Source organism: Chiloscyllium plagiosum, unplaced genomic scaffold (assembly GCF_037043375.1).
Source record: "Chiloscyllium plagiosum isolate Xiang-an unplaced genomic scaffold, Cpla_swu_hap1 HiC_scaffold_19, whole genome shotgun sequence".
In the NCBI taxonomy this organism is placed as follows: Eukaryota; Metazoa; Chordata; class Chondrichthyes; order Orectolobiformes; family Hemiscylliidae; genus Chiloscyllium; species Chiloscyllium plagiosum.
The window spans coordinates 51678965-51703097 of record NW_028270157.1 but is presented as its reverse complement, the minus strand read 5'-3'; the positions used below and the strand labels follow the sequence as shown (position 1 = coordinate 51703097).

At 38.1% G+C, this 24133-nt stretch overlaps 1 protein-coding gene and 1 long non-coding RNA gene across 36 annotated transcripts in view; one reads left to right on the top strand and one right to left on the bottom strand.

Moving 5' to 3' along the window:
* The window catches only part of LOC122546905 (uncharacterized), a 459670-nt gene that overhangs the window by 10052 nt on the left and 425485 nt on the right, over nt 1-24133 (bottom strand). The gene's annotated exons all lie outside the window — the stretch shown is intronic.
* Nucleotides 10444-24133, top strand: part of LOC148146780 (uncharacterized) — a 65662-nt gene continuing 51972 nt past the window's right edge. The window contains exons 1-2 of the long non-coding RNA XR_015760477.1: nt 10444-11107; nt 13722-13803. This is a non-coding gene — a long non-coding RNA (uncharacterized LOC148146780). The remainder of the gene's footprint in view (nt 11108-13721; nt 13804-24133) is intronic.

Genomic DNA, 24133 nt, shown 5'->3' with positions numbered 1-24133 from the left:
AGTGCATTTGAGAGGAGACAGATTCTTCAGTCAGCATATTTCTTTGGTGATGATTTGGAAAACTGGGCTACAATTTCTCTGTTACATGTTGTGTGGTCATTGTGCTGACACATGGAATTGTTATATTAAACTTGATGATTTAATACTTTAACAAAGATTTCTCAAGTACGATAGTTTGCATAATTTATATTCTCATTGCTACATTATAGGTTTTACTTGCTCTCAAATACCATAATACAATAGTGGTTTGTTTTTTGAAACACTGAGTTGATCAGACAGGAGGCCAGCAATAGTCCATGAATAGATTTAAGGCCTTGAACATAAATCAAAACTTTTGCACTTATCATGAAGCCATTTAACATAAATCTATTATGCACTGCACAGTTGTATAATAAATGTTTCAACATAAACTAGTTTTAGAACTATATATGCCTGCACTTTTAGATCATACATCATAACACATAACAAAAAATACTCACAGTCATTCAGGTAAATAATTTTAAAAACATAAAATAAATGTCAAAGTTAATAAAATATTATTATTTTCAAATCTGTTTAATGGCTGTTTATCTGTTCATATTTACAAAGCAATTCAATACGACTTTCCAATGGAGGATGAGACCACAAGAAATAACAACAAAAATAGGCTGTTCAACCCCTTGAGCCATTCAACAGGATCATGCCTGATCCACGATCATGCTCTTTTCCTATAAATCTTGATTCCCCTACAGATCATCAATCTATCTATCTATCTATCTCAGCATTAAAAAAACATATAATTTTCATATCTGCCTGTTCAGTCTGAGAAACACAAAGAGTTACAGCGCAGAAGGTCATTCAGCCCAACTTATCTATCCCTGAGACACCAGATACTAAAACCTTTCAAGCGTTGATGAATTTAGCTAAGGAACATTATGACCCCCAAGCCTCCTCTAATTCTGAGATAATTTACTCAGCAGTTTGAGAACCAGGGGAATCCATATCGTAATTTTTGACAAGGTCAGACAACTGGCAGAGACATGTGATTTTGTTTTAACCCTAAGTGAGATACTGAGAGACATTGGGATTAACAATATGACCATGCAAAAGCACTTATTAGCTATAGCCCAACTGGATTTCATACAGGCAATACAAAAGCTTTGTCGTTAGAAAATGCAGCAGGTGGAGCTTATGAATTCCAGGGTTTTCCAATGGAATTGGACATCCTCACCAGTTCGAATGGACTTGGGAAACATCACTTGAGTAAATGTAACTGCATAGACTCAGTTAGGACATTTTCTGAACAGAAGAACTCTAGATCACCCCATAGCAAAACCCCAAAACAAAGGCAGCTGTGTAAGTGATTGCAGAACCGGTCTTTACCAAAATTCACTCTGGACTCCAACCCTTAAATTTGCTTCAGACCTCAGCCAGGCTGGAAACCAGGGATTATGGGTACATCTTCGGTTCTAGCTCTAATAAGAAGCAGCTGGTTCAGTTACCACTAATTATAAAGGGCTCAGGCCCAAGCTTGACGGGGCAAAATTGGTTGAGGGAGATTCACCTAGATTGGCTCCACATTTTTCAATTAGAAAATAGCAGCCTGAGTGAAGTCCTAACAAAATACCCCAAAAGTCTTTCAGGAAGATCTCGGGAACTATCAGAGGGGCTAAGGCCACCTTGCATGCTAACCAGGAAGCAACTGATTTCGCAAGACCTGTCTAGTATCATTTGAAATAGAGGTAGAAATCAGAAGGTGGGAAGTGAAGGAATCATCAAACCGGTCCAATTTATGGAATGGGCAGCAGCGGTTATACCGATTTTAAAGCCTGACGGGTGGTTCACCTTTGTAGGGATTTTAAACAAACAGTAAATCTAAATCATATTTTGCAGCTGGATAAAGTACACAATCCTTCAGATAGAGGATTTTTATGCCAAGCTGGCATTCACAAAGCTGGAAATGAGCCACACGTATTTGCAAATGCACTTACATGAGGATTCCTGAAGTATGCTACAATTAATACCCACAAGGGTTTGTACCAATATATGAGAGTGCCATTTGGGATAACAGCAGCCTGTTCAATTTTTTCAGTGGATGATGGAGAACATTTTGCAAGGTCTACCTCAGGTTGCCATTTATTTAGGTGACATATTAATAATAGGAAAGACTAATAAGGAACAATTAGACAATCTAGACATATGCGTATCCCTGCCTTAGGAAAACATCCAAGGGAAAAGTGTATGTTCCAGGCCTCCCAAGTTTACTAGAGTCAACAAGACTGGGTTTTACACATTGGAAGATAAAATGGGGGCAATCAAAGGTGCTCTGGTTCCCACATCCATCTACGAGCTTAGGTCATTTCTTGGGCTAATAAATTATCACAGAAAATTCATACATAACCTAGCCTTCCTCCTGGTACTTTTGCATCAAATCCTAAATAAAAAGTATTAGCCTTTGAAATGGCCATGTAGCCAAGCCAAAACTTTCAATGAAGTGAAGAAACACCATCATCGTCTGAGATGTTGGTACACTATAATCCCAAGCAAAATCTGGTATTGACATGCGATGCCTCCCTGTATGGCATCAGGGTGCTATAAGCTAATAGGTGGCCCAATGGAGAGGACCACTCAATGGCGTATGCATCCAGGTCTTTGGCTAATGCAAAGCATATATATGCCCAGATAGAGAAAGAAGCGTTAATGGTCATATTTGGAATTAGGAAGTTCTGCCTATACCTTTATGGATGAAAATGTGTGACAACAATGGACCACTGGGTCTGCTTAAAGCGACAAGGTAGTGGCACCCATAGTTTCAGGCCAAATTCAGCTTTCGGCTCTAATAATAAGTGCCTATAATTACAAGTTCGAACTCCAAAGGGGAGACCAAGCAGCGAATATGGATGCATTGGGCTGCCTCCCATTGGTAGATACCACTACTGGAAGAGTCTGTAATGGTTTTAAATCTTTTGGACACATTTGCAGTCACAGCTAATGATATCAGATTTTGGATTTAGAAAGATCCAGCCCTGGCAAAACTGAAACGATTGATGGTGATGGGGAAACCAGAATTGAAACCTAGCTGAACTCCACCACAGTGATCCAGGTATCTTCAAGATGAAGATGATGGCAATAAGTTATATGTGGTGGCCAGGCTTGGATGCAGACATGGCTTTGTGTTGATAGGGCAGTGCACAGAGTGGCAACAAGGACAAAAATTACCGCCAGCAGCTGCCAGAACCCATGCATTCGCCCTCTCCATCAAATGTTGTTGAGACTTCTAATTCTGAGATGGACATGACAGAACCCTGGTATCGCATATTTCCTCTATCAAGATGAAAGATGAACATAATTTGAGGTTTTTGATTTACAATAAAATTGTAAAATACTACAACTGATTTGATTATCTTTGAGTTTATTTTATTTCCCAAAAAGTTTAAATTCAAGTTTGGTGGGGAATTACTTGACTCTAGGACCCATTAGCAAGTACTTAGTAATTGCTAAGATTTCCCTCTGTAGTCTTCTGCAAGAAAATTTTAATAGGAAATACAAAGTAAGTGCAATCAAAGGTCATACTTATTTACAAAGAAGTTGAACAGATTTTCCTTCAATGGGCCCTTAAAGGGAAATTAAGATTTGCGCAAAGTTATTCAAGTCATTAATTGTACTAATGGTCCCCATTGCAGGTGGTACGGTGGCTCAGTGGTTAGCACTGTTGCCTCAAGGCACCAGGGACCCAGGTTCAATTTCAGTCTTGGGTAACTGTCTGTTTGGAGTTTGCACATTCTCCCCATGTTTATTTGGGTTTCCTCTGGGTGCTCCAATTTCCTCCCACACTGCAAAGTAGTTCAGGTCATTGAGATATAAAGTGCAGAAACAGACCCTTGGATCCATGCTGACCAGATATCTGAAACAAATTTTGTCCCATATGCCTCTAGACCCTTCCTATTCATATACCCATCCAGACTTCTTTTAAATATTGTAATTGTAACAGCCTCCACCAGGTCCTCTGGCAGGTCATTCTCTGCACACGCACTAACCTCTGCACGAAAAGGTTACCCCTTAGGTCTCTTTTAAATCTTTCCCCTCTCACCTTAAACCTATGCCTTCTAGTTTTGGACACCCCCACCCCAGGAAAAGACCATGTCTCTTTACCTATCCATGTCCCTCATGATTTTATAAACCTCTATAAGGTCACCCCTCAGCCTCAGACGTTGCAGGGAAAACAGCCCCAGCTTCTTCAGCCTCTCCCTATAGTTCAAACTCTCTAACCTTGACAACATTCTTGTAAATCTTTTCAGAACCCTTTCAAGTTTCACAACATCCTTCCTATAGCAGGAGATCAGAATTGCAGTATTCCAAAAATGGCCTAGTCAATGTCTTGTACAGCCACGACATGACCACCCAACTCCTATATTAATGCGCTGGCCAATAAAGGCAAGCATACCAAATGCCTTCTTCACTATCCTATCTACCTGTGACTCCACTTTCAAAAAACTATGAACCTGCACTCCAAGGTCTCTTTGTTCAGCAACACTCCCCAGGATCTTACCATTAAGTTATAAGTCCTGCTTTGATTTGCCTTTCCGAAATGCAGCACCTCATATTTATCTAAATTAAACTCCATCTGCCACTCCTCAGCCCATTGGCCCATGTGATCAAAATCCCGTTGTAACTTTTGCTGTCCACTACACTTCTGCTGGAATGGTAATACTAAATTGGTCCATACTGTCTGGGAATGTGTGCAGGCTTGGTGGAATAGCCATGGTGAAAGTGGGGATATATGGATAGGGTGAGGGCCTGGGTCTGGATGGGAAGCTTATCAGCCGGTCAGTACAGATGTGATGGACTCTTTCTGCAGTGTTGGGATTCTATGATTCGATGTAGCTGCACTGACGCCTTTGCTGACAGAAGAAGAAAGTGAATTTCCTTTAAATCAGTCCTGGCACAATAGGTAAGCTCTCATGTGTTACATGCTACCCATATTGGACATTGGCTGGCGGAACCTGATACAGTGCTAAAACATCTCAGGAGGCTTTCCAAGAAAAAGGACCCTCCTATGTCCTCAGTCTCAGATGGGGAGGGATGTAGTGATTGTAATAAGATCAGCCTGCTGGACCTCAGAATATGAGTTCCTGACTGGACGAGATTAACAATCGAAATCAAGGAAGCCTGGCTGACAAATAAAAGGAGGAGTGTCAGAGATTCTGATGCTCTGGGTGCTGACTCTGACAAGGCTGTGCCAGAGTCAATGACTTTCCAAGTGTAAATAAAGGGTGATTTAGTGATGGGGTACTGAATTTATTTCAAAGGTGTATTACAGATTATTCACAAATCTCTTACTCTCTAGGTTTCTTTCAATTTATTGTAATACAAAGTTATTTTTCAACTTGTCCAAAGTAATTGGCATTTCAAGTATAATGCTAATAAAGGAAACATTTCTGGCGAAGTGTAGGTGGTCAAAGTATATCTCCTTTAATCTTTCAAAGTAGTTCTGCTGGGGTCCAAAAGACCCACACATCTGATTAATGACGGATCCATGCAGTTCACATCAAAGTAAATGTACTTCTTTTAAAATTATTCCTCTGAAACCCTTGTCATTCCCTATTACCCCAAATCTGGCAGCATCCCAAAGGAGTTATCTTATTATGACTTCGACTTTGAAATATCACTTCTCACAACTTTAGATTTTATGAAATTTTGATTTATTTTTCTATCAAAGACTAACATTTTTCAGTTGAACCTTCTGGAATTTTTTTACCAAAGTCTACTTTTTTTTAAAAAAAGGGAAGTCAACTTAAACCTCAACTTCATCGTAAAAGTGTTCCAATTTTAAAAAAACACTTCAATTTTCAGTATCAGCAAAGAGTAAACTTTACCACCCAAGTCATGACCCAGTCTCTGTTTTTGTACGTGTATGGACTTCTTTCTCAAATTTGCCACGCCTCACATGGAGACAAAGTTTGGACTGAAGCTTGTTCACATCAATTGTGCTCCATAATTTGGCACAAGACTAGAGTAAACAAGACACAAACTCGCTAATGGTAAACTGGTGCAGAATGGCAATAGACGGGTAAGCATCTAAATGTTTAAGATTAGATTAGCTTAGCTACAGTATGGAAACAGGCCCTTCAGCCCAACAAGTCCACACCAACCCTCCGAAGAGTAACCCACGCAGACCCATTCCCAACATTTACCCTGAATGCTATGGACAATTTAGCACAGCCAATTCACCTGACCTGCTCATCTTTGGATTGTGGGAGGAAACCCACACAGACACAGGGAGAATGTGCAAACTCCACACAGACAGTCACCCAAGGCAGGAATCGAACTCTTGTCCCTGATGCTGTGAGGCAGCAGTGCTAACTACTGAGCTATGGCCACGCTATATTTCCCATAGTGTTCAGGGATGTATAGGTTAGGTGCATCAGTCAGGAGTCAATATCAGATAATGGGGTAGGGGAATGTGTCTGGGTTGGTTACTCTTTGGAGGGTCGGTGTGGACTTGTTGGCCCTAAGTGCCTGTTTCCACACTGAAGGGATTCAAACAATTAAGAGTTAGAGTGGATCTTTCTAAATGGACGTGAGGCATGCAGCTGGTGAATTGTATCAGAATGTTTGAATACCTGAACAACAATTTAATTATTTATTAAAGGATAAACTCAGAGTCACAACTGTACCTTGCAAATCGTGAAGATGAAATTAAATCAAAAATTTTTAGCTAAACATGGGAAAAATAACTATGGATATGAAAAATGTCCATATTTAATTTGTATTAGGAGTAAAATGTGGAAACATACTAGATTAGTTTTTAAAAAAAATACATTTGCATTGTTGGAACAAATTGAAAAGTTAAAGTGATGCATGAATTTCAAGGTGGAATAATCTATTTTAAATGATTTATCAGGTTTGAATAGAACAAGGGATTAAATGCAGCATGGCAGGTAGACTCTTTGTTGTATCTGATGTTCACTGATGTGTTGGATTAACCGTATACATTATTAATGGTAGTGTTGCTTAAGGCTTAAATCACTGTTGCAGATGAAAGCCAAGAACATCTGGACCATTCAGCAATAATGTAACATCAAAGTTGAATATTTAATCCAAACTGCACTCAAGTCACTCCAAAAAATCTGCACATTTCATTTTTCTTTCTTCTTTACAACACAAATTTCCATTAAGGTTAAGCTTCAAAAATAAATGCTTTAAGGAGTAGTATTTTGTGAAAATTATGTAGTTAAAAGAATTCAGATAATGGCTAAAAGAAACTTGCACAGATTATATGAAATTGCACTTCTAAAATGTCTCCCAATGGATGATGCTCCCATTTGGAAACATGGACACACGCCATTAAGATTTTTACACATTACTGGACAGAAAATCTTGAAATTCCATGCAAATGTCAACAATGCACTGCGAACACAAAAAAAATCTGACAGAGGAGCCTAAAATGAGTTGTGACGGATAAAAAAGCTTTAATTCTTAATTATAACTCAGCTGACAAGTCACTTCCAAGTATTCATTATTTCACATAATCTATCAGTATCTTCTGTTCAAATTACACTTCCATAATCAAAAGGATCTGTGATGTCCAAACTAAAACAAATTGTAAATTAAGTGACTCATTTCAGTAAATATCCTGTTCTTAATAGGTATTCAATTATTTCACAATAGAAGAGAATTTTATCGTCTTGTTTTTAATCGTGGAGAGCACTGCCTACTGGCTTTCCATTGGAAGACTGGACATTCATCTCCAATCTAAGTGATTTGAAAATAGTATGCAGAATTAATCAAATGTTGCATTTGTTTATTTCTGTGTATCTCATTGTATATTATGTCAAAGTATCTTCTTAGTGTCTTGTTTTAACTGAAACATCTCTATCTCTGCCATCACAATCAAATTTAAATGGCTCAGTCAAAACAGCACAATGCATTCAATTTATCAACATTAACATACCTCAACCAATTCTTGGAAGTCATAGATCACTGCAATTTACATTAGTCACTTGCCACATCACTTGCAGCTTAACAATTTAATGATTATATATATTATTTCAGACAGGAAATTAATGTCAATGTGTTAATCAATGTGCTAAAAAATGTACCTTTTATATTTATCGGCAAATACAGCCCTCCATTTATTGGGTCATATTTTACTGTAGTAAGGGCATTTAATCATTCCTGACATGTGGCTTATTGAGATGTCAGTTGAGTTATTTGCTGCAGAATTCCTCGTCTCTATTCCAACCTGTTCTTGTAGCCATAGTATTTATGTGGCTGGGCTAGTCCAGTTTCTGGTCAATGGCAACCCCACAAGGATGTTGATAGTTGCAGATTCAGCAATAGTAATGCTATTGAATATCAATTGTGATGTTTAGATTCTCTCATGTTGGAAATAGCCATTGCCTGACAACTGTATAGCACAAATACTTTTCACCACTTATCAGACCAAACCTGGACATCATTTAGATCTTGCTGCACATGGGCACGGACTGCTTTACTGTCTGAGAAGTTGCAAACAGTGCAGAAAATTGTGCAGTCATCAGTGAACATTGCCGTCTCTGACCTTATGATGGATGGAACGTCATTGATGAAGCACCTGAATATACTTGGGCCAAAGACACTGCCCTGAGCTCTTTGATGTCAGGAGCACTCATTTTCATGTCATCACATCTCTGGAGTTCAGCTCTTTTCTGCATGCTTGCATCAAGTCTTTAGTATAATCAGGAAAAGAGTGGCTGTGATGGGATTGGAACTAAACCTTGTTAGAGAACAGATTTTCAAATAAAAAAGATGAAATGTGGGCATTTGTTGCCCGTCCATAACGTGCAATTACGTAAGTGGCTTATTGAGCCATTTCAAAGGTAATTAGGAGTTAACCACATTGCTGTGAGTTTAAAAGCCAGGTAACAATAGCAGATTTCCATGCCTGAAGGATGTTAGTGAACCTGATAGGTTTTAACAACAATTAATAGTAGTTGTTGACGCCACCATTACTGAGACTAATTCTGAATTCCACATTTTATTAACTGAATTTAAATTCAACCAGCCTCTGTGATGGGTTTTGAATCCATGACCCAAGAACATTAACCTAGGCTTCTCAATTTACCAGTCCAGTGAAATTACCACCAAGACAACTCCCCTACTTGATAGGAGAAAGTGAGGTCTGCAGATGCTGGAGATCAAAGTTGAAACTTTATTGCTGGAACAGCACAGCAGGTCAGGCAGCATCCAGGGAACAGGAGATTCGACGTTTCGGGCACAGGCCCTTCTTCAGGAATCCCCTACTTGATAGCCATGCTGACAACCTCTTCTGTCATTTTACTGATGATTGACAGTGAGATGGAGTGGTAAAAAGCTAGTTTGAATTTTTCTGTTCTTTGATGGACATTGGACACTTATGGGCAATTTTCCATACAGTTGGGTAGATATGAGTATTGTACTGGCACAGCCTGGCTTGGAGTGAAGCTAATGCTGGAGTAAAAATCTTGTAAAGCAATTTTTTTTATTGTGGACTGAGTTGAGAAAAACACAGTTTCAAAGACAAGGATTGCAAGAACTGCTGCATGGTTCGAAAGCAAATTACTTGTTGCTGATTGTGAACACTGGGTTCACAGTGGGTTATTGCAATGGTTGCAGATGAACTTGAGCTGAAGGGTTGTGTACAAAAGGAACTTTGGTTGGCAACAAGTAACAGACTGGCTTGTAGACCAGTTACCAATTAAAAATGAAAAAAACTTCTGCCTGCCAACAATTATGTGTTTCATTCTTCAGGGAACTAAAGAGCTTGGGTCTGTGAACAAGACACAGAGAACCTTCAGACCACCAGCAGTTTAGGAGTTCCCTCTCTATTAGCCACTTAGTTAGCAGCATAAGGCACTTTAAACTTCAAGAAAACCAGTTTATTTTACCTCCAGCAGTTGTTGGAAAGCTGTGAATTTTAACTAATAAGCCAGAGACCTTGCATAAGTGAACCAGCCACTCTGTGATTTTTGCAAACCAGTGGAAGTTTTTGGAGAAGGACTTGAAAAATAGCATCCTGACCAGCCCAAAAACCAAAAGAATCATCTCAGCAACTCCTGTGAACAAGGACCGCTGAACTGCTTTCTCTGTCCTTCTGTATGTGTAAAGGGGAGCTTATAAGGGATAGAGTTTCAATTAGTGGAGCTACATGTCTATTTACTTGTAGTAGGTAAAAGTTTTTATGAAATACAGAAACCTAGTCCATGCTTTCTGTAAACCTGGGTCTAAAAGACAGTAAATTGGGGAATTTTGTGTACTTTTTAAAACCTTTAACTTATGTGACAACTCCAAGAATTGCAGGGCTTGATTTCTAGGTCACTACCCCAGTGAGCAGTGGCACAGTGTTGCTGAGAGGACCCACGGCCTTTGCAGTATCTAGAACATTTAGATGGCTTGCTAAATGATGAGACATTAGATGAGTTCTGCAGAGAATGTAGTTGAAGATGTCAATGGAGTTGCCTACAGAGAGGGCAGATAGGTATGCACACTATTATGATCCCAATTACAGGAATATTGGACAAGCCAGATATTTGTTATGATCATTTAAAGAATAGAATACTGGAAGAATCAAGAGTAAGAAAATAAGCAGCAGGATAATCTTTAATATACAAATTTGAGCAAAATGCACATAAGCAATAATGACTAACTAAGTATATTGGACAGGTAAAATAAGGGTTCTAAACCATACACAACATATATTTACAACTTATACTCTAACTCTATACTTCTGGATTATTGTGAGATAAAATCAGTTTACAAACGAACTTGTACAAAACCCCATAAACTGCACTGAAATGATTGACATGGTCAAGACAGCTTCCACACAGACATTAGTGACACTAAAATCACAAGGTTTTGGAGTGCTTCATCAGGTAATTTTAAATAGATCTGTTGGACTATAACCTGGTGTCATGTGACTTCTGACGTTGTTCACTCCAGTCCAACATCTCCACACCAAAATAATGTAGTCCACAGAATCAGTCAAGGTTCTCTTGTAAAACCCTCTGTGGCCTCTCACCAGCTATGCTATATTCACTAGGATGGCACTGCACTGGAATGCTTGGATAGACAAAGATACATGAATGACAGACACCAAATGCATGCATAGGTATGTCTAGTTTACTTTTGTATAGAATTTTTAATGATTTTCTTTCTTAAATACATTTGGAATGTGGTGCCTTTAATTTTAGTTTCCCATTAGTCACATGCTGTGACAGTCAGTAGCAGAGGTCAGGTAAGGGATAGGGCTGTTGGTGACTAGGCAATTGAGCTTGCAATAGTTGGATGCATTGATCACAAACAGTCCTTCTAGAAAGGAGATATATTGGTTGCCGGCTCTTGCTCCTTCTCAGCTGTTTGCCATATGCCATGGCTTTGTCATCATTGTGATAAGATTTTACAATAAGCAGCAGACCATTGCACCATGACATATAATCTTCAGAGAGCATTGAAACATTAGGACATTCAGCTTTTCAAGCCTGTTCCAGCATGCAATAAGATCATAACTGATCTCATTGTGGTCTTAACCCAACTTTCCTGTCAGCCCTCCATTACCCTTAACAATCAAAAATTTAACACTGCTCTGAATGCATTCAACATCAGAGCTACTGTTATGTTCTGGGGAGGAGAATTCCACACACTAACAGTTCCCTCGGAATAAACAAAAGGTCATCACTATGTTAAAAGGAGAGTTCTTATTTTTGAACTGTGTCCGCTAGTTGTAGTCTCTCTCACAAGAGGAAACACCCTCCTATATCCTATCAAGTCTTTTCAGGATTTTGTGTGTTTAAATAAGGTCATCTCTTGTTCTTCTAAACACCAATAAGTCCAGCATCTCCTTTCCAATCTTTCTTCATCCAATAACCTCGTCATCGCAGGAATGAGTCACGTGAACCTTCTCTGAACTGCCTCCAATGCAATTTTGTATTTTGTTTTAAGCGAAGGAGATCAAATATGCACATACTAGTCCAGATTTTGTCTTGCCAAGGTCCTGTATAGCTGCAGTAAAATTCAATACTTTAATAAACCATTTCCTTACAATAAATATTGCATTCCATTTACCTTTTTAATAATTTGCTGAATCTGCAAACAAAATTTTTATGATTCATTTACCAGGTCACCCAGATCTCTCTATACCATCAGATCCTGCTACAATCTCTCTTTATTTAAATAAGATGGTGCTTTTCTAAACTTCCTGCGAAATTGGACAAGTTCACATTTCCCAAATTTCTTGCCCACTCACACTCAATCTATATATATCAATTTGCAGGCTCTCCACCTCTACTTGACAACTGACTTTCCTATTTATCTTGGTATCATCAGCAAATTTAGCAACAAGACATTCAGCCCCTGCATCTATATCAGTGATATTGATTCTAAATAGCTGAGGCCGCAACACTGAGCCGTCTGGTACTCTACTAGTTCCAGCCTGTCAAACTGAAAAAATGGGAAAGTAAGGGCTGCGGATGCTGGAGATCAGAGCTGAAAATGTGTTGCTGGAAAAGCGCAGCAGGTCAGGCAGCATCCAAGGAACAGGAGAATTGACGTTTCGGGCATAAGCCCTTCCTGAAGAAGGGCTTATGCCCGAAACGTCAATTCTCCTGTTCCTTGGATGCTGCCTGACCTGCTGCGCTTTTCCAGCAACACATTTTCAGCTCAAACTGAAAAAATGACCAATTTATCATTACTCTCTGCTTCCTAGCCAATCCTTTATCCATACCAAAACATTATCCTGTAAACCATATGTTCTTGTGTAGCACTCTTTGATGTAGCACCTTTTCAAATGGCTTTTGGAAATCCAAGGACACCATATATACCAGATCGTTCTTTATCCACTTTGTGTATTACTTACTCAAAAACTCTTAAGTTTGTTAACCACAATTTTACTTGCACAAAAACAAGGTTTCTCCAGGGTGATCTAGACTGCAGAAGCATTGTTTAAGCATTTCATTGATTTGCTTAATCACAGTTGATTTGACAGCATGTTTTTTTTCATATGCACACTACATAAGTGCATGGGATTTGCACCAGAAACATGCACTGGGAAGGCCGTGGATAGCCTTAGTTGTCCTGTAGCCACCTTCTGGTTTGTCCTAGTGGCTCAAATACAGATAGTACAACTGACTGTCAAGAAATAATGGCATCACAACAGCTGCCAGGATATTGGGCATTGACCTTGCATGATGTGCTGAATGTGGTCACACACCAGGTGGACATTAATGGAGTGGACTCCATTCTGATTGTAGTACAAGTTTAATTTATATGTAGTGCCTTCAAAATGCAGTCTCTGGTGTATGCACCATGGGGAAGCTTACAGTTCTGGTGAATCTGCGAGCTCACTCTGCCTGATTCTTCCTGGCAATATAGAGTGAAATGTATTAAAATCTCCTGGCATACAGAAGCCTCATATTACCTCTTGTAGGCAACAGTGGATGGTCAACTGCAAGATATTGCAATAATCATCAACTCCACATGGAGAAACCCAAGGTGTAAATAGGCCGTGGTCACCCCACAGCCACTGGTGATGCAGTCCTAGCCCATTCTGTGGCTGCATCCACAGTTATATTCCTATCAAAATGGCATCTATAGCCAACACCAGAAACATTCATATTCTAGACACGAAGCACGACCTATAGCGCCAAAAATGTAGGTGATTTGCAAGCTTATTTTGCAGCAAGTGCTTTATACACAATAACATTGGGTGTTTCCCATATGCCAAACAGAAATCAAGAGTACCTTTTCACCAGGATGTGATGAAGATTAGAGAGAATATTATGCCTTCACCACCTAGGGTAGGTAACAAAGGTGAGTGGGTCACCAAACTTTCCTTTCATCTTTCAACAAGAAATGTATCTGGTTGGAATGAAATAAATGGTAACAAATGTAATGCTCTGAACTTTTAAAAACATATGTTAAACAATTTGATTGGAAAATAAAATTAGAATATTAATCAAAAGAAAATCATTACCCAAGATGTGCTATTATAGCTTTTTTTGTCACCTTTAATTCACAAACTCATGAAATGACAGTTCACTGCAAAGCAGAAGCGATTGGACACAGGTAAACACAGAAACAATTTCAAGATTCCTACAGCTTACAAAGTGCTATGACCAAATTGTTGAAAAAGACAGCAATCCATGTGGGGCTTTTCTCCCTGGAGCATATAAAATCATGAGGAGCAATGGATAGGGTGAATAGCCAAGATTTCTTTTCCCCAGAATAAGGGAGTACAAAACTAGAGGGCATAGGTTTAAGGTGAGATTTAAAAAGGATCTGATGGGTAACTTTATCATGCAGAGGGTTGTGCGTGTATGGAATGAGCTGCCAGAGGTGGTGATGGAGGCAGGTATAATTATAACATTTAAGAGGCAGCTGCCAGGGTATATGAATAGGAAGGGTTCAGATAGATATTAGCAAATCTGGCAAATTGGACAAGGTCAGTTTGGGATGTCTGGACGAGTTTGACCGAAGGGTTTGTTTCTATACTATATGATTGTATGTGTATCACTTGTACCAATTTTATGATAATATACAGTGAAAGTAGTTCAGTTTTCCAGAAATGGTCTATACAACAATCACCCACCAGATGGAGACTGTTAACCACTTAAGCGCAAACCGTATTTCCACATTGAAATATTTACGAGGTGTGGAGGAAAAGAAATCATAAAATATGTCTGGTTAGCTCATGTGGTGCTTCAGTAGTGTTCCTACCTCTAGCCAGAAGGTCTGGGTTAAAGTCCCACTTGCAACGGAGGTATGTCATCACACGTCTGAACGAAATGATTACAAATAATTTTTGAACTATATCTGGTAAATTTCAGCTGTGATGGATGATCTCAACTTAAGTAAGGGTTCTGCTTGCAAATTGTCATGCACTTAGCTGGCAATTTGTGCTTTTCTGAAATGTCTGGAAACGAACTCTTTCAATGCTAACTATCTGCAACTATGAAACCATAAATCGAGTCAGATTGCACGTGCGTGGGTGGAGCACAACTGAATCACACAGCGCTAGTACTGTAATTACAATGCAAAGTGATATAATTGATTACAATGCAGAGTGCAACTACAACATAGTAAGAGAAATTGATGCAGTGAACCTTCTAAACTTGACAAACAGCAAAGTGAACAATTTTCCTGAATAATGAATAAAATTAAATAAATGGAATTTCAGTAATTATACAGACTGTTTTTCACAATCACTTAAGGGAATTAAGAAAATCATGTATTTCTAACCAATGCAGCATTCCACTGATGTAACACTTATTAGATAATTACAAGAGTTACTTTAACCCTTGATTGTGATCCTGCTTTGATACCAAGATATTTCACATTCAGAGACTTCCATAAGATAAAAGAACAATTCAATATTTTGTACTAGGTGAATTCAAGGTGACCTGCAAACCAGGTGATACAGCATTATGGAACTCAAAGTTGTCAGTTTAAACTGTTAATTTTCAAATTACAAAAAAAATCTACAGACTACCCTTGATTACATTCAATATATATTTCAGTACCAGATGCCTTTTGATTTTATACAGAACAGCTTGCCTGCACTGGTTTACAAGGTAGGTAGGCCAGCTCTTTCTTGTCCCACTGAAGTTCATGAGATTGATTCCAGGGATGAAAGGACTATTGTGCAAGGTGTGATTGAATAGTGTGGGCTTCCATATGCTGGAATTCAGAAGAATGAGGGGGACTCTTATTGAGGTGTATAAAATGCTAAAGGGGATTGATAAGGTGGACATTGGACATTGTCCCGCTATGGGGAACATACCTAAAACAAGAAGTTACAGATATAGAATGAAAGGAAGTAGATTCAAAACTGAGATGAGGAGAAACTACTTTTCTTAAAGGGTTGTGAATCTGTAGAACTCACTGCCCCAGAATCAGCCATCATGTTCAAGAAAGGAATTTGATTCTGATGAAAAGCAGAATAAAGGGCTATGGCGGGCAGGCAGGAAAGTGAGTCGAGACCAGGATGAGATCAGCCATGATCATGTTAAATGGCTGAGTTGGCTCGAAGGGCTGAATTGTCTATTCTTGCTCCTGATTCCTATGTTCACTTGGAGCTGAAGAAATAGTGGCCCTGTTCGGTTGGAGCTCTTAAGTAGCCATTAATTAACCACTGAAGAGTCTTAATTGGTGGTGGGACAGAAAGGTTGACTATGAATCAAACTGCCCAAATATCTACCTTCCTGGGAAAGGAAAATTCTATTCACAGTGACACATCTGATGAACAGGTAGTGTGTGAAATGTAAATAATCTATCAGTATAGAATTGTAATTAGTGATAAAAGATTTGTTTGAATCTCCACACATGACAATGGTTACCAGCTAACAGAATTCACCTTCATGCGTTAACTACTTGATTGTGCTTCATAACTCTTCAGTGAACCTCAGCACAGTTCATGTTGTAACAGGTGTGCACCACTCATTGTTTCCCATTAATGTAATGAACGAACACTAGCTACTGAAATGTTGAAAACATTACACGGAAGAGCATGTCAAGCACCAACATTAAAGCTTAGTTAAAACAATTGATAAAGCATATAAAAGTTAGACCAATCATAAATTAGAGATTAGATGACTTAAAATTGGGACTTAAAACCTTGAAGATTGTACTGCGTAAAAAAGATTGGAGGATAAACAGAGTTCCATAAGTTTATTTACTAAACTTATAAAGATGGATTTGGATAAGTATCGTCATTGAAAGTCTTGAACAGAGATTTACTCTGAGTTTAAAAGTTCAGGGAAGCAAGCATTCTATAATGAGAGTGAGAGTGATGGAGGATTGAAATTAAAAGTGAAAGAAGAATTGAGATGCCTTAATCTTTTGAGAAGGTTTACTCTTTTTCTTTCAAGAGAAAGAAAAAAGCCTACCAAAAAATATGTAAAATATATGCACAGATTTTATTAAATATGAGAACTGTAAAACCGCTTCAAAAACATAGGCACTTTATGTAATAGGCAGACAGATGGTAAATACAATTTAATGTAAACCAATGATAGAGAAAAATTAGGAATGTGAGTAAATGGCTACTGGAAAACTAACTGGTGGGCATGAACAAGGAAAGAAAACCAAAATTTAAACAATAATTTCCCAAATGCCTGATTGCAGGGAGATAAAGCCCATAAAAGAGCAAAGCAATTTTCAGTTTTATATGTCAGGGTATAGAAAACAAAACTAAGCATTAATGAATTTAAAATAACTGTCTAACTTTAGATTCCTATAGACTACAACCAGCAAACATGCAATGCACAAAATGGTCTCCATCTATTGTTTAAATATCAGTGGTTCAAAGAGGTAAACTTTTCAGAAACAGAAAGTAAGTTACACAATGAGATAAACTAAAAATGTTAGTCATATACAAGATATTTCCAGATTTTGTGTATCATAATATAAGTTTCAAATGCCCTGAACCAATGCACTATATGTTAGAATGTTCACCATATTGAGAGTGCTTTTCTACCTAGAATGATTACATCTTGCTCACTAGAGTTCTGTTGTTCTGAGATAATTTTAAAATGGCTAAGTTAACCCAAGAATGTGTAATGATGCAACTAATGACCTAATTATACAATCATTTCTTTATTACATAATAAAGAGCTACAGGCATTACCAATGAGGCCAGCATTTATTGTCCATCTCAAATTATTCTCACTACCTTATTGAACTGCTAAAATCTCATTATTGAAGGTACTCAGTACTATTGAGGAGCAAGCTCCAGGAATTTAGCTCAATGATCATAATAGACCAACAATATACTTTCACATCAGGATGATGTGAGATTTGGAAGTGGTGCTTTTTGCATATGTTTGCTGCCCTTGTTCTTCAAAGTGGCAGAGTTTGAGAGTTTGGGAGGTGCTATTGAAAAAGCCTTGGCAAGTTGCTGTGATGCATCTCATACATAATAACACTTCAACCAAAGTGAACTTTACAACATAGAAATATTTTACATAAACTGAAGGGAGGAAAAGAACTGTAAGCTGTGAAAAATTAAAACAAAATATCTCTCTACTCGGACCGCCAGTAAGCTTTTAGAACGAGCATTCATTTTTGTAAAGCAAACATTAATTAATGGCTGGCATCAGCTCTCCTTTCTTACCAACATCTGTTTTACACCAACAAGGGCAATTCTCAACTTTTTTTCAGTCACACCTTTTGTGGAATGTATATTAACTCACAGGGACCAATTATCTACATAAGATTCAATGGACAATCTATTCCGAGTGTGCTGGATATGACATTTCTACTGAAATATTTGACAAGTCAAACCCCAAACCTAAATCTATTAGAGCCAGTGTTTCTGCAGCTCAAATACTTATGACCATCTTTTTTATTTCCATAGCTTTCCAGGGCAAAAGATGATATTTACAATTTTAAAAAGTATTATAAAAAAGTTGTGGTCCATCTGGATGATTAACATCAAAAGAGTAGCTAAACATAGCAAATTGAAAGTCCAAAGCTGGAAATTTGAGTACACATTTCTTCGTAATTAATTTCTTTAATGTTTCATTTGCCCTTAAATAATCCTTGATTATCACATGTTTCATCACGATAATTAGTTCCAAACCTGAAAATCCATTAGCAGGTTATGCTCACTGTTATTAGTGTTTGCACTCAGGTCAACATCCCCAACGCTGAAGCATTGACAACGCTCGATCAGTCTAATTGTCCACATGCCTGACACAAAACTCCTGAAATGAACACTTTACCGAAGATTTGACAAGGCAAGTGAGCCTCAAGTGAGGAGAGTGAATGCTTCAAGTACACTCTCCAAGCCAACACGAAGGAGTGCAACATTCCAATCGATACCTGACAAATCTGTGGCCTAATATCCATAGCAGAGTGAAAGTATCTTGGGAAGAATCTTTACATTTCAAGTCTCATCGACAGTAAACTGAAGCATTGGCAAAGAAACAAGTGTATGGCAACCTAGGCATCCCACCCCACCATCCCCCCAACCACTTTGTAGGTCAAGTATTGGTGTCTTCAGCCACCTAAGAACGAACTTCTAGTGTGCTCGCAATTAATCCTCGATGATGAGAAACTGCCTAATAGAAAAAAAAGGTAGTAGTTCCAATATCTTAAAACTAGTCCCTGGTTTCATCTGCATGCATTACCAATTTAACTGTCCAATCAACCATCTTAATTGTTCTGTATTTTCTTTAGCTATCACATAACTTTTTTGAGATAACCTAGCACATTACATATTTAAAAGCCCTTGAAACTCAGCATAAACCCTGTTAATCATATTTATAACAAATTTCTCAAATTCCACAAAAGGTTTGCAGAGAAAATTGTCGATGTGATCACTGGATATGCTTTATGTTCATTACAGCTTATTTTCAACAAGATAGGTCTAACCAAGAAATATTATATTCATAATGTATCATTCCATCTTTTGTTTAATTCCCACGTCACAACTCTTCAGGCCATTTCAAAAAGATTTCTCTCTGAAATTTCTCTCTCTGCAAAAACACATCTTTTATACCTATCAACCAACGAAACCTTTAAATATGTGACCCACAGTGTTAAGAAAACTTTCAGGATTACTTTTCCCACATCAATCCCACCATTTTGATTTCCAAGTCGCTCTTCAAACTATGAGCATTCAGACTCATGTAGCCTCATATATCCTATATAGGAGGTCTTTTTTCCATACATATCCATCCATGCAGTAAGACTAGTTGTCTCCTTTATGGTATTTCAGAATCATCATCGAATACTATTCAAGACTTCTTTTACCTTGATTTAATTTTTCTTCTAATTTATTGGCAACCACCAAAATTTGCTGTTCGTCTGGCCTTCTGCTCAGAGCACAGTTTCAATACTGTTCTGCAGTCCTTGTTCTTTTGCAATAATTTGTCAACCTATAGCCTCAACTTGACAATCTGATGTCTTCTGGACTACTGCATGATCTCTGCCTCCCAGTATCTCTGTCTCCAGTATATTTTTCTAACACAAGAGTCATTACCAGATCCACTATGAAAACTAGTACTGTACTTTCCTGCTTTTCATTCTTTCACATCTTTTGATAAACTTATAGATCTTATTTCTTGTCCATCATTTGGATAATTAGCCAACATTTGAACTTGCCAGTAGCTCTTCCTGCATTCCATACAGTAATCACATTATTTCATTCATTGAAACCTTCTGCTATTTATGTCACACATTCTAACATTTGTTTGGATAACATTAGTATGTTTTTGCCTGTTGTCATTCGGCTCCTGATCTACCACATTCTGTTCCTCTGAACTGTGAAACACATGACTATGTGAAATACAGCTTACATAACTGTCTTCTATTAACTGACCAGATGCTGAAAGATTACAATCAATCCTCTTCAATCATGATCAATAGACCTCAGATGGTTTGACTACCATGTTGGATAATCACCCTTACCACACTCCCTGTTCCCTTTTCATCCTTTTATAGTCTACAAAATTCCATTATTTAAGTTTATCTTGGATGGTCTTATATGATGCACAAGAGGTCTTCAAATATTCTCTAACATTTCAGCCTTGAAGGATGCTCTCATATCCACTTGTAAAGCCTCCACGTTACCAGAAAAGTGAACTAATTCTAGTCCTAGGAGAAAGGATTATCAAATGGCACAGAAGGTAATTTGAAAATCCTCCCATAGATTAATTGATAGGGACAATAGCACCCCACTAACCATCTGAAAAGAATTCTTAGCACAAATTGCCCATACCAGTTAAGTTGTCAACTTCAAGTTTGGTTGATCAGCCATGACTTTATGAAGGAACTTTATGATTTCATTCGCAGAGTCCATTACTGAAAGCACTCTCAGTCGCAGTATTCATGACCACAATGTACGTATATTCACAGTTACCCTTACACTCATAATTAGCAACCTCCCCTCTAATATTGGTCAGAAATTTAGTCAGTGCTCCAAGTGTGGTGCCTGTCTATTTTGCCATGACTTTATCTACACTTACCCCTTTGTCCTCACCACATATTACTATAGAAAGACACAATCTGGTTGCTATTTTTATTGCATCTTGGGATATGGGCTTCACCGGCTGGGTCAGCATTTATTACCCATTCCTACTTTCCCTTGAGAAGGTGGTAGTGAGCTGCCTTCTTGAATCACAGCAGCCCATTTGGTGTAGGTAAGTCCACAATGCCATTAGAGGGAGGGAGTTCCAGGATGTTGATCCAGTGACACTGAAAGAATGGTGACATATTTCCAAGTCAGAATGGGTTATGGCTTGGTGGGGGGTGGGGAGCTTGCAGGTCATGGTATTCCCAGGTATCTTCTGCCCTTGTCTTTCTAGATGGTAGTGGTCATAAGTTTGGAAGGTGCTACCAAAGGAGTATTGGTTAATTTCTGCAGTGCATCTTGCAGATGGTACACATTGCTGCTACTATGTATTAGTGGAAGAGGGTGTAAATGTTTGTGGATGTGGTGCCAGTCAAGTGGCTGCTTTGTCCTGAATGGTATCAAGTGTCCGGAGTGTTGTTGGAGCTGCACTCATCCAGACAAGTTAGGAGTACTATAACACAAACTTAAGTGTCCACTTAAATGGTGAACAGTCTTTGCGGAGTCAGAAAGTGAGTTGCTTGCTGCAGGATTCCTAGCCTCTGACTTGCTATTGTAAGTACTGATACTGTCATGGATAGATGCATCTGCAGAAGGCAGATTGGTGAGCCTGACACCAATTATGTTTTTCCTATTTGTTGGTTTCTTCAACACTTACTGCAGACTCAGCCAGCTTGGTCAGTATTGGTGACACCAATACACTCTTGCTCTTTGACATTGAGGTTTTGTTAAAGGATGCATTAATATCTTCATTGGGTAAAGTGCAGATCCACTAACTTTCCAAAAGCATATTTCATATCCAGTTTCATTTGTACCTTTTTCATAGAAGACTTACTCAGACAAGGATCTCTCATTAGGGACAACATCATAATGAAAAATAGTTTACTCTAGCTAATTGGAACTTTTAAAGTAATCTCAATGTGTTGTCATCCCTGAACCTGAGTGGAACTTTTATTCTTGTTGATGATACATCAATGCTTAATACTGAGATGTTTTTAAAGTAACATGGCACAATTATATGCATTCACAACTAATATAAACATTATCAGGCTAGAGATTCTTGTGACTAGTGCAATTCCCTCGGACTAATCACTATCGTCATCATCATCTACTAAGTTCTGTGTCATGCATCACTTTGAAACCCCTGCTTTTTGACTTTGGAAATTCAATTGCATTTCAGAGTGCCTATTAACTGTTCCCTGAGTATTTGAGGTGTCCATTACTGATGCTCCAATGCTATTGGTATATCCAGATTTACCTAGGATATTTTTATCTTCATTCCTTTTACAGATACATTGTAAGAAACTTGTTCAGACATGTTAATAGTCTCCTCTGGAGCAGGTGGGGTTTGAACTTGGGCCTCTAGGCTCAGAGGTAGGGACACTACCACTGACCACAAGAATCCACTCATTCCTGCTTTATGTAACTCTTACAGTGCACCACCAGTTGCACACCAGCTCTGAATAATCTCAAAAGGCTGCAATAATTGAAGCCTCCATCATTTGCAACATTTTGGAGTGTCCCATTTGTGCTAAGAATGCTGCCGAATATGACTACTTTCCAAGGAATTTTGTTTTCCAAAAGCAGGCTTTTGATCCAACAAGATACTTTATCCTGGGTATCAAATGCCAGTTAAGACCAGTAGCCCATACATATGCAACATCTTTGCACAGTCTACCAGTTTAAATGCAAGGACTGAATCAGGAATCTTTCACAATGAACACTGTAATCGTTTAAAAAGTGTATTAAAATCCATGATATATTCCTTAATGGAATGACCATTCTTCTTTCAAAATCTATCCAAGCCTGCCCATTCTTCGCAGGTATCCAATACATCACCTTTTTTGTTAACTTTATCCACAGAACTTAATAGAAGATCTGACAGACACACAGCTCACAACATATTTTGCTTCTGGTTTATATTTGTTCAGAAGTGAAAATGCCAATGCCACACCTTGTTGACAAGGTGTACCTGATGACCACTTAACTTTTCCAATGGTCATAAATATCAGACTTAGAGAACATCACTTTATAATCAGACCCTGAAAATGTACATGCATTTTAAGCCATTCTTCACAGAAAGCAACTCAGACTACAATCTTCAGTTTGAACTTTTTACTTATTTTTCAATCTGTACCTTTATACGTTCTCTGCTACCATTTTAATGCATCTGGCAGCCAGTTGGTTATGAAAGAAACTTAAAGCCAATCTTTTACTAAATGTGAGATTTATTTTCAGAGTGAAACATTCCAAGAATTAGCCTCCTCACTAACAAACACATGGCATCCCTTGGTGTCAAGGGTATCTATTTATGTCTGTACAAATACTTGTTCAATCAATATCCATTGTCTATATCTTTAACCTTAGTTTATAGAACGAATATAAAATTAACACACTATTGAATATACTTAGAACTGGAATAGGCAGATTTTTGGACTTTCGGGAAATCAGGGATTTGTGGAGCAAGTGGTCTACAGGTAGATAAGTGAGGGTAAATCTGAAGATCAGCTATTATTGTATAGAATGGTGGAGCAGACTGGACAAGCTCTTAGTGTACTACTGTCCCTGTCTCTTTTGATCTTGCATCAATCAAACAAGCTGCTTTACCCTAGATGCAACCAGACACATGCTTAATTTGGCAGAAACTGAGAAACTACTCAAATAGACAAAAACATCTAATTGTAAACCAAATGAGTGTGCAGACCATATTTCAAGAGACAGGAAGTGGGAAGATAAATCAGGCGGTTTGCTCTTGTGGCCTTCAAGTAACTATTTTCAGCAGCATAAGATCTTATAAAAATTGATGTGATAGAAGAAAATAAATCATAAAAGAAAGAAGAATACAAACAACAAACAAAACAATTTATTATCAGGATTATGAGAAATAATAGTATCTCAATATTTGTACTTTGCCAACTACTACTGGACCAAGTAACAACCTTAGTGTTGAGATAGCTATAAAGGTTTTGATAAAAAGAGTATTTTAACAACAGATTATGCTCATAGAAAATTGTTTTTGTGGTCACAAACCACAAAATCTTAATGTCAAGTCTTGATCATGTGGCTGGC